Here is an 11,113-nt window from a genome sequence, read left to right as displayed (position 1 = left end):
AATAAGCGAAACAAATTACCTAACCGTGACATTTACTGATATTTGAAATTCAAAATGGCGACCATTCCTGTGTTACTCTATTGGGAAAACAGCAATTTTTGATTTTCGAAAAATTAAAACGGTGAAAACTATTCTTACGCCAATTCTTTTAAAGTGGCCCACACAAAGGGTAGACTAAAAAGGAATGGTAAATTTGATATCCGTCCCCAGTCGAATTCTAGCTTCATTCTACCACACTTAACTTACTGCTTAGAAATATGGGGAAATACACTACTTTCCTTAAACCTATTTACCGCTTACAAAAGAAAATTGTCCGTTTGCTTTTTCTGATTTTCATGCCCACTCAAATCCCCTCTTTCGTCAACTAAACATCCTCCATATTTTTAAACTAATTACTGTTTTTGTCTGTTTGTTTTTCACTTCAAAAAGAACGATTTTCCAATCACTATTAACAATTGTTTTGAACTTCCTCACCATGGCTACACGTTCAGTTGAGCATAGCAATTATTGTATTCCTAAAACAAGGCTTACAGTCACACAACACAACATTAAATATGCAGCAATCAAACATTAGAATTCTCTATCTTCTTCATTTAAGCAAATAACGTGTAGACAAAGGTTCAAAGTGGAATTAAGAAGCTACTTAATGAACACATAATAATATGTATCTTTTTTCTTGAGTTGTTCATCCAACTAATGTATTTTATTTTCTCTTTATCTCCGATATGTATTTTTTGTCCTTACTTAAAACTATCTACTGTTGATTGACCAATCAGAGTGCTCAATTCAGGGTGTTTTATCTACTTGTAAAGCCTTGGTCACCAATTCCAGAAGCGAATGACAGTGCCGTAGTAAAGTACTGTCCAATCAAAAGTGAACATGTCATATTCTGTAGACATCTGGTACGTTTTAATATTCAAATTTGGTAACACAGCGGAAACCAGCTGCAACACAAAATCTGCTGTGCCCTAGGGCATTTATATAATGTGCCCTAGGGCATTTATAGGATGTTCCATTACATCGGAAGGCTATTTCACAAATAAAAGTTTTAATTCATATCCTAACATGTTACATTGACAAAGGGGACGGTTGACGTAAACACATTGAAAACGAAATATATCAGTTAGGGGCGATAGTTTTTAAGTCGGATAAACCCTTGTACTCGGGCTCTTCTGGTATATAAAGTCCAACCCTACGATAAATGTCTCGGCCTGCGGCCTCGACAGTTTATCGTTGGGTTGGACTTTATATACCAGAAGAGCCCTCGTACTCGGGCTTTATCCTATACTTAAGCCCTTTATGGCATCATCGTTTACAGTTATGAGCTGAGTAGTGGGCCATGGACTCGACTCGTCCTTGTGGACTTTTTCTATGGTCCAAACCAGATAAAGTTATAATTTCACTGAATATTTTTTTGTATTGTACCTTTATCTGGTTGAATAAACAGTTCATTCAGCTTAACTGAATACAAACAGCCCCTCCCCTGTTAAATTAATGATGATATCAGTTGAAGTACACACTACAGGAACAATTAACATGACTTCAAAAGTAGTAGATTTGCGGGAATAACTCCTTTGGTTAAAAACTCGAGCTCCAGTTCAATCCCTGTCAACTTAAGTCTGACGGTGCATGCCAATGCTGTTTTTATAAATCACCCCGAAGTTTCTACAAATTCTGCAATTATACAAGGACATGCCGCCACAGTTGCAGAACGATGTCAACTAAAATGTAATTTACAATGATAAAATAGAAGTTTTTGTAAAGATACACAACTCTTCTGGAAAAATCCTCTTGACGTAATAGTCATCGAGGGACAATAACCAATTATCATCATTATCATCAGAGCGTTAATTGGTTGTGACCGGGGTGGGCTAGGAAAATCCGGGGGGCATATGACATTGGAAGACCACAAAGCGGGGGGGGTTCATGCTTTTTCATACCATGGCATGGAGGGGGTCACTTGATTGTCAAAAGTCAAATAAAAAGGTGATACGCCACACACTGACATTCTTTCATCCTCTTAAATCAATACACTATGGTCTGAATGCATAGTACATGTATGTACCAGTGGAGAGAAAATCATTTGTCCCTATCATACTTTGGCTGACTCGGAAATTCGGAAAACCGCAAGTGCCAGCGAAATGTTAAACAATGATCTGGAATTTCTCTAGAAGTTAACCTTCCGCCATTGATATCTAGCTGTTATTCAAAAAAGCAGACACACAAAGGATTATCATAGGAAGTAAAACCAGGGAAAATTAACAAGAAGTCTCTTCGACTTTGTTTTTCGATCGTAAATTTAGTATAAATATTGGCATGTGATTGATAGGAAAGTATATGTTTCTCACTGTAACTCTTTAAAGATAGGTTCACTAAACAATTATATCATACCATTGTATTGATTGCGCACATGAAGCGATCTAATTGGTTGAAACTTAAACTAACCATGCTATATTCGCGATGTGGCACGGTTGAAACACACGCGAGCTCTTAGCTAGAGAAAATCTCCTTTTTTGACATTTCACAACAGCATTTCAATACTAGTATACTTTTAGTATACACCTCAGCGACGGTATACCACTCGGTTTTGACCAGTTCGCTATCGCTCGTGGATATGTCGTGAACTGGTCAAAATCTCGTGGTATACCATCGCTGGGTGTGCTTCATATCCAGTGGTACAACAACACTATGGCCAGAGTACCCCACCGCTTTCACTAGTATGACGATTCAAAGTAAGACATGGTTGCAATACCATGTCCCTTTGTCATGAAAATACCTATCGGTTATGATTTTTTGGACACCGTGGTGCGAAGCACCAAAGGTGTCCTATGTCGCCACAATGTCTGTGTGTGTGTCCGTCTGTCCGTCCGTCCGTCGTCCGTCCGTCTGTCCGTCCGTCCGTCTGTCCGTCCGTCCGTAGACAGATTTTGTTCCACTCATAACTTAAGAACCCTTAGGTCCAATGTCATGCAATTTGGTATTTGGTATTATCATGATGAGACTTAGATCTGATTAGATTTTGGTGGGTGTGGCTTATTAATTAATTGCTCATTTGCATATTTTATGACTTTTTTCGTTCATGCATATATCTCAGAGACGCCTGGAGCGATTTTGTTCAAACTTGGTAAAAGGATAGTATCTACCTCATACAGATGCATGTTGATTTGTTTCACAATGCGATCAAATTTGGCCGTGGTAGAGGACTTTTTAGTTTTCACCTCCATAGACTCCCATGTATAAGGCAGACCATAGACTCCCATGTATAAGGCAGACCATAGACTCCCATGTATAAGGCAGCCATAGACTCCCATGTATAAGGCAGTCCATAGACTCCCATGTATAAGGCAGTCCATAGACTCCCATGTATAAGGCAGTCCATAGACTCCCATGTATAAGGCCAAGAAAAATAAAAATTTAGTTTCTCATCGTATTCATATTGCAAAAAGGATGCAGTGACACAGTTTTTAGTCCCCACAGATAAAGTCCAGGGGGCTCATAGATTGGGTCATGTCAGTCCGTTAGTCCATCCATGTGAGTCCATCCGTTCACGCAGATATCTCAGACGCTTTGACAAAATGTCACGTGACCTTTGACCTCAAATATACATATTTGTCCATAACTCAGTAACCACAAGTGCTAAACCTTTCATATATGGTATGATGGGACACCCTATGACGCCACATATTGTACCTCATTAATTATGTGCATATCTAATTTTGAGCAAGCCAATAGAGCTAGAGGTCTGATTTTTGGTATATATGGATAACTTAGCAATACAATTTTTTTGACAAAATGTCACGTGACCTTGGTGACCTTTGACCTCAAATATACATATTTGTCCATAACTCAGTAATCACTAATGCTACACCCTTCATATTTGGTATGATGGGACACCTTATGACGCCACATATTGTTCCTCATTAATTATGTGCATATCTAATTTTGAGCGAGCCAATAGAGCCAGAGGTCTGATTTTTGGTATGTACGGATAACTTAGCAATGCTATTTTTTTGACAAAATGTCACGTGACCTCAATTACCTTTGACCTCAAATATACATATTTGTGCATAACTCAGTAACCACAAGTGCTACACTCTTCATATTTGGTATGATGGGACACCTTATGACGCCACATATTGTTCCTCATTAATTATGCACATATCTAATTTTGAGCGAGCCAATAGAGCTAGAGGTCTGATTTTTGGTATATAGGGATAACTTAGCAATACAATTTTTTTGACAAAATGTCATGTGACCTCGGTGACCTTTGACCTCAAATATACATATTTGTCCATAACTCAGTAACCACAAGTGTTACACCCTTCATATTTGGTATGATGGGACACCTTATGACGCCACATATTGTACCTCATTAATTATGCACATATCTAATTTTGAGCGAGCCAATAGAGCTAGAGGTCTGATTTTTGGTATATAGGGATAACTTAGCAATACAATTTTTTTGACAAAATGTCATGTGACCTCGGTGACCTTTGACCTCAAATATACATATTTGTCCATAACTCAGTAAATGAGGTAAATGTATGATTTTTAGTATATAGGGACAGACTATAGGTAGACATTTTTTGACAAAATGTCATGTGACCTCGATAACCTTTTACCTAAAATACACGATTATGTCAATAAATAAGTAACCACAAGTGCTATGTCCTTTATATTTAGTAGGATGGGAGACCTTATGACAACACATGCTTTACCTCGTTAATTATGCCCATATATAATTGTGGGCAAGCCAATAGAGCTAGAGGTCTGAATTTTGGCATATATGGATTAATTAGCAATACAATGGTTTTTTTTTTCAAAATGTCACGTGACCTTGATGACCTTTGACCTTGAATATGCATATATATGCATAACTCAGTAACCACAAGTTCTTTACGCTTCAATTTTGATAGGATAATAGACCTTAAGATGTCACATCTTGTACCTCATTTATTATGCACATATGTATTTCTTGGCAGGCCAATACAGCTAGAGGTCTGATCTTTTTTCCCGATTTAGAACCATAACTTAGACATGCCTCTTGTTTCAAATTGGGAACAATGACATAGACCTATGTGTACATAGATCTGAACATATACACTCCAGTGATACTTCTTAATGACCTCATTTCCCTGCCCCATCAAGACTAATACTCCTATTACAAGTGGGGACTATACTCCTATTACAAGTGGGGACTATGTCATTGTCAATGACTTGTTACTTCTAGAATATACAGAATATTATCTCACATAGTGAGTGTCTGAATATTATTCTGAATTGTATTCCAAAGCACATTCTGAAAGGACTCTTCTGGAATATACAGAATATTATCTCACATAGTGAGTGTCTGAATGTTATTCTGAATTGTATTCCTAAGCACATTCTGAAAGTAACTCTTCTGAAAATTTCACATTCTTTGCCACTGCACCATCTCCCTAATACATACTGATGACCCACGGTGTCCACTCAAGTCTCACTTTGATTTGTTTTGCACCCTCTTCATTATTCTCCGATAAAACAAATACTAGTAAAATATCAATATTCTATCAATATTCGTGTTCCGCTTGACAAATTGGACCTCTGGCTGATATGACCTCGACTGACCTATTGAGATAATCGACAGTGATAGTTACAGTCGTGTCACTGACTTGTTCATGTGCATCATTAATCAGATTGAAAACGGAGAGTGTAATCAGCGGTTTAAAACTTGTCCATCTTAAGGTAATGTGCGTCTCTAACTTCATATTTTGCTCAAACTTTTCTCAATGAAACTTGCAACCATTCTCTTACCAAATAAAGAATAAAAATTAATGGCCACCTGGCAAAGTTTGGTCCCAGAGAATAATAATATAACAAATACCGATAATCGAAATTCAATGGCCGCCATCCCTGGTTTAACTCTAGGGACCGTTCAGTTTTTACGGCCGGGGGGGCGGCAAAATCCAGGGGGGTCATCGTAATTTTGGAATCTGCAAAGGGGGGGTCATCGCTTTTTCACTGGTAGGAAAGGGGGGGTCACCACATTTTCAAAAACATAATACCAACAATAAAGTTCACTTTATGCCATGGCCATGATCGACCCTCTTTACCGGCGGGCTGCCTTCGGCGGCCCACTACAATAAATATACTTTATGTATTACCCATGACCCTCTTAACAGGCAGACACCTTTGGCGGCCCACTCCAATTAGGTTTACTTCATGCAATGGCCATGATCGACCCTCTTTACCGGCGGGCCGCCTGCGGCGGCCCACTACAATAAATTGACTTTATGTAATACCCCACGGCAATCTTAATGGCCGTGCGCCTTCAGCGCCCTGTCCAGTAAAGTCTACTTTATGCAATAGCCATGATCGACCCTCTTTACCGGCGGCCACCTTTGGTGGCCCACTAGAATAAAGTTGACTTTACGTAATGGCCCATGACCCTCTTAACCGGAGGGCTGCCTTTGGCGAACCACTCCAATAAAGTTTACTTTATACAATGTCCATGGACATGAGTTGTCTATGGAAATGAAGTTAAAAATTGCCTTACAGTCGTCCTAATTAACAGACGTTTCAATGGATGTGGCTGAGAAGTTTGTGCACTGGCATCTCTGCTACACGAATAAAGTGCGCCGCGTACTGGAGTTCAAATCCAAACCATGCGGGTAAATTTGACATATGGGTTTTGGTTATTTTTCAGGGGGGTCATCAATTTTTTTCGTCTGACAAAGGGGGGTCATCTTTTTTTCACAAAAAATGCAGGGGGTCTATATTTTTTTGAACACCGGCGACAAGATTTTGCCGCCCCCCCCCAGGCTGTAAAAACTGAACGCTCCCCTATGGGAAAAATGAAATGTTCGATATTTGAAAAACTTAAACGGTGAACATCTTTCTCACTCCAATTGCTTTAAAACTAGCCCTACAAGTGGTAGATCGGAAAAGAACTGTAAAATTTGACAGCTCAAGTGTCTGTCCCGTGGGCGGATTTTATCTTTAAGTTAGCTAAAGGGAGATGCATAAGCTTATTACGCCTTACAAAGCTTGTTCCTCTGATTTTAAGTGATGTTTTGAACCCAATACGACATGAGAAGACCGAAGAGTTTTTATACGCTCTGCCACAGAGATAACCCTCTTGTAACAAACGGGACTTTCTGCATTATGAATTGGTGTCAGTCAATTACTACCAGTTTTGAATGAGTAAACCTGCTTTATTCTTTGGCTCCGAGGCTGGCTCCGAATACAACCGATGCCTCTAGTATCTGGGATGCCATAATAGTGAACGAAAATATACCACTTTTAGCGCAGCATGAAATAGCGAGTAAATAAATTTTTAAAATACTAGAGAAAATCAATGAAACTCACATTACCAGTACGCAACTTGTAACTATACACATTCTTTTAAAACCATTTCGTTTGAAGTTGTATTATGTCAGGTGAAAACAGAGAAAAAACTGCTCATAATAAACGACTCGAAAGTCTATTTTCTCAAAGATAGTGAACCTAGAGGTTTCCTTTCGGAAGTAGACACGGATCTGATAAGTTTGCTTGCATATGGTCGATAATGGTTTATTTGTTTTCATGTGGCACAACCACTGTGTCATATGGGGATACCAGCGTGCCGATTTCTCAGATGTCCAACATAGGCGGCGCTATTTCCTCGTAGCGCATATATAAATACGTATATTTTTTCAATAAAAATAGCCACACTCTGTATTCAGCGCAGCAGCTGCCGAATTCTCGAGTTTAATCTCCACGAGTGAGGATTCCTCTTTGACATTGGACAAAAGAATGCTACACTAGGATTTACGGACAAAACGACGCTCTGAAATGATCAGATCGGTAACTCAGAGGAGCAAAAACACTGATAATATAGATACGGATCAATTGGCGTAAATGTTGACGCCTGACGTACGTTTATGTGGGCCGTCATAAGAGAAATTTTCCTACACGAGGATCGTCGATGAGGACTCGGGACCTGACAACGCTGCTGCCCGGAGTTGATGGATCAGATATAGTCCACAGGTGAGGTTTTTTGCAACTCTTTTCAAGTGCGGGTTGGTCCTGTGACGTAATAAAGACAGAAATGGCAAAAAAACATATTGGACAGACGCTGCCAGGGGTTCGTGTGCGTTTGCGCAAACCCGCGGACAGTTCTAAATGTGGGATATCTCTAAATGCGGCTATTGCTAATTGACTACAGTATTCACCATATTGTATTTCAAGCACTGGTCACCGAATACTATGACATTCTTCTTTTAAGTGGGCTGTGATGTAGTGTTGCGGCATAGTATGCAGAAGGGGTGAATTCAAGGTTTGTGTATGTGTACATATTTTTGAGTGTGTCCTTCCGCGTAGTACGTGATAAATATTATTACTTGCGATCGTCATTGAAAAGGAAAATTAATATACAGGCAGGCTGTCATTGAGGTTTAAAATAGATCAAATTGAAACGACCGTAATTGCACGGAGAGTATCATTAAAAACCGCCGGGAGCCACTGAGTGGCATTCGATCGCTGCAGTCTGCAGCGAAACAAAACATTACCAGGCAGTCGCGGGGCCGTGGCGTCATTATCATCACCAGGCACCCAGCTCATTTTAAACGAGCTTGACAGCAAGTTGCACAATTATACATCCATACGGTTATGACGTTTTAAAAAGTCAGGGGTTGGTTTCTCATTTGATCCTTTATGAGTTGTGTATTACGACTATGGGGCAGAAGAATGGATGGGCAAGCCTCCTGCATTGAGATGATACAAATCGTCAAATTAAAATATGCAATAAAAGACCTATGTTTGATCGATGGGGCAAGTATTTTAAAAATTCATAGTTTATAGTTTCTGTTACCTTGTCAAACACAGGTTTATCCTCCAGGGCTATCGGGGACGCAGTGTATTTATCTATGTAGTTATTTATTTGTGTATTAATTTATGTATTTATTTGTTTGTTTGTTGATTTATTTATCTATTTATTACGTATTAGTTTATCTATCCATCTTTCTGTGTATTGTCCTTTCTTTCTTTATTTGTTTATATGTTTGTATGAAAAGTCTCTTTACCTCAACGCCATCCACTGTGCAATTGGTAATAATGATAGATGAAAAGCGTTTGTTTCGGTCACAAATCATAAGTTAGCCAATTATGATGAACAAAGCTTATTTATTAATTTTTTTATTTATTATTTATTTATTTATTAATTTATTTATTTATTTATTTATTTATTTATTTATTTATTTATTTATTATTTATTTATTTACATATTTTTCTGTTAGTGTGCTTGTCATGGATCTACATGTTTCCTTTCTAATATGCCATTACTCTATGTATATTCATATTGAGTGGCAGGCTTAGAAAGTAACTTAGGGCAGAATGTCAATGGTGACAGACAAATGGAGTCTCAAAGTTTTGCAATTCTTTTCTGATCTACCACTGGTGAGGGCTCATTTTGAAGTTCTTGGAGTCAGAAAAATTCTCATCGTTAACACAGGGATGGCGGCCATTTTGAATTTCAAATATCGGTTGCGTAATTGTTAAATAACCTCTGATCTTTATTTTTGATTTGGCAAGAGAATGATTGAAAGTTCCATAGAGAAAAGTTTGAGTCGAAGTTTAAGTCTTATACTTTCCTTCGGTCGAGAAGTACTTTTGTTTAACCAGTATTTCGAGGTTTACGTGAAGTGCGGTTTGGGGGCGTCGGGGGAAGGGGTAGACACTTGGTGTCGAGGTTTTTTTTGGTCACGTGATTTGCTACTTGTCGTTCATTCAACTTAAACTTGAACTGTGACTAATGCAGACGTTTTTCAAAGTAATATACATAGTACTCTGGAAAGGTTAAACAATATTTAATGAAGGAGCAACGGATATTATGAGGTATTTGTTTTGAATAATGGATGGTTGTGTTCCTTCCTAATGGATCATTGATAGAAATGGTTTCCTAAGTTCGCGATACCATTGAGTGTCAAGTTTATGTTGATATTCAACTTCAACAATTGATACAATTAGCTATTTTAGGGTTTACAATTTAGCATAATACCTGCCTTTATCTTTTAATTATAGCAAACGTAAGATAATATTTGAAGCGTTTTGGCCTCATTAAATGTCACATCATCGACTGAAATTTACGGAAGAATATTTTGGGCTAAAATGTTTTAGGTCTCTTTACAAATACTCACCAGCCTTTACTGTGCTCCTCATTGTAAAACGCACCAGTAGCACGCCCTGTCCCGTAAAATGCAGAATTTTCGTCCCTTACCCTGAAGAATGCACTGGTATTGTTTACGTTTGAATCATAGTCTGGACCAGAGTTCATTTGTAAGCCATATGACAATGCAATTTACACATGTACAGTCTAAGTTGACAAGCTGAATACTGTATATCAACATGGTTTTTGGAGTACAACAAGAAACTGCCGTTGACGTTTAAAAAGTACAAAAAAAAGAGTGAACAACTCATCAAAAGTTACAGCTAAGGGCCATTTAACATATTTGCATATGATCGAGCGGCACAGTAGCAGTTTGTTTTCTTCAAAAGCAATGAGTACTATCACCGTTTTTACCCTCATTCTGTTCTTGTTGTTATTGCTGCTGCTGCTGCTGTTGTTGTTGTTGTTGTTGTTGTCCTTGCTGTTGTTATTTTCTTTCCCATCAAGAGTGGCGGCGTTTATAATGATGTTCGTATTGTTGTAACTTTATATTGGTTTTTTTATGCGAGACTTTGTGTGTTTCTTCGCTACTTTTGCCGGTCAAGTCAGGTGTCTCATTAAGTTACAGATGACGCAACAGGACTTGAAGTATGCAGCCAAAACGTTGAAGCATATTAAAAACTCTGTATTACTGAACTTGGTTCTATATATCGCTGTATTTGAGTTTGCGTGGTTTCTTTGTACGTGACCTCACTCTATGTCAGATAGAACTTCGATGGGTGTACCTGAACAACACTGGGCCCAAACTCCATAACGAAAACAATCAGGTTTTCCAAGGAAGCCTCCTTGCCTTTATGAAGCAACTGGTTCCTCTAGGATGATGGCAATTTGTAAAATTGTTCACTATGGTTGTGATGTTCTTCACTTTGCTGTGGGTGGTACAGGGGGCTGATACCAGGTCGTTTTGGATAAAGTCTGACTCTAAGGATG

Source organism: Ptychodera flava, chromosome 1 (assembly GCF_041260155.1).
Source record: "Ptychodera flava strain L36383 chromosome 1, AS_Pfla_20210202, whole genome shotgun sequence".
Taxonomy (NCBI): Eukaryota; Metazoa; Hemichordata; class Enteropneusta; family Ptychoderidae; genus Ptychodera; species Ptychodera flava.
Note: the sequence above shows the minus strand (reverse complement) of the source record.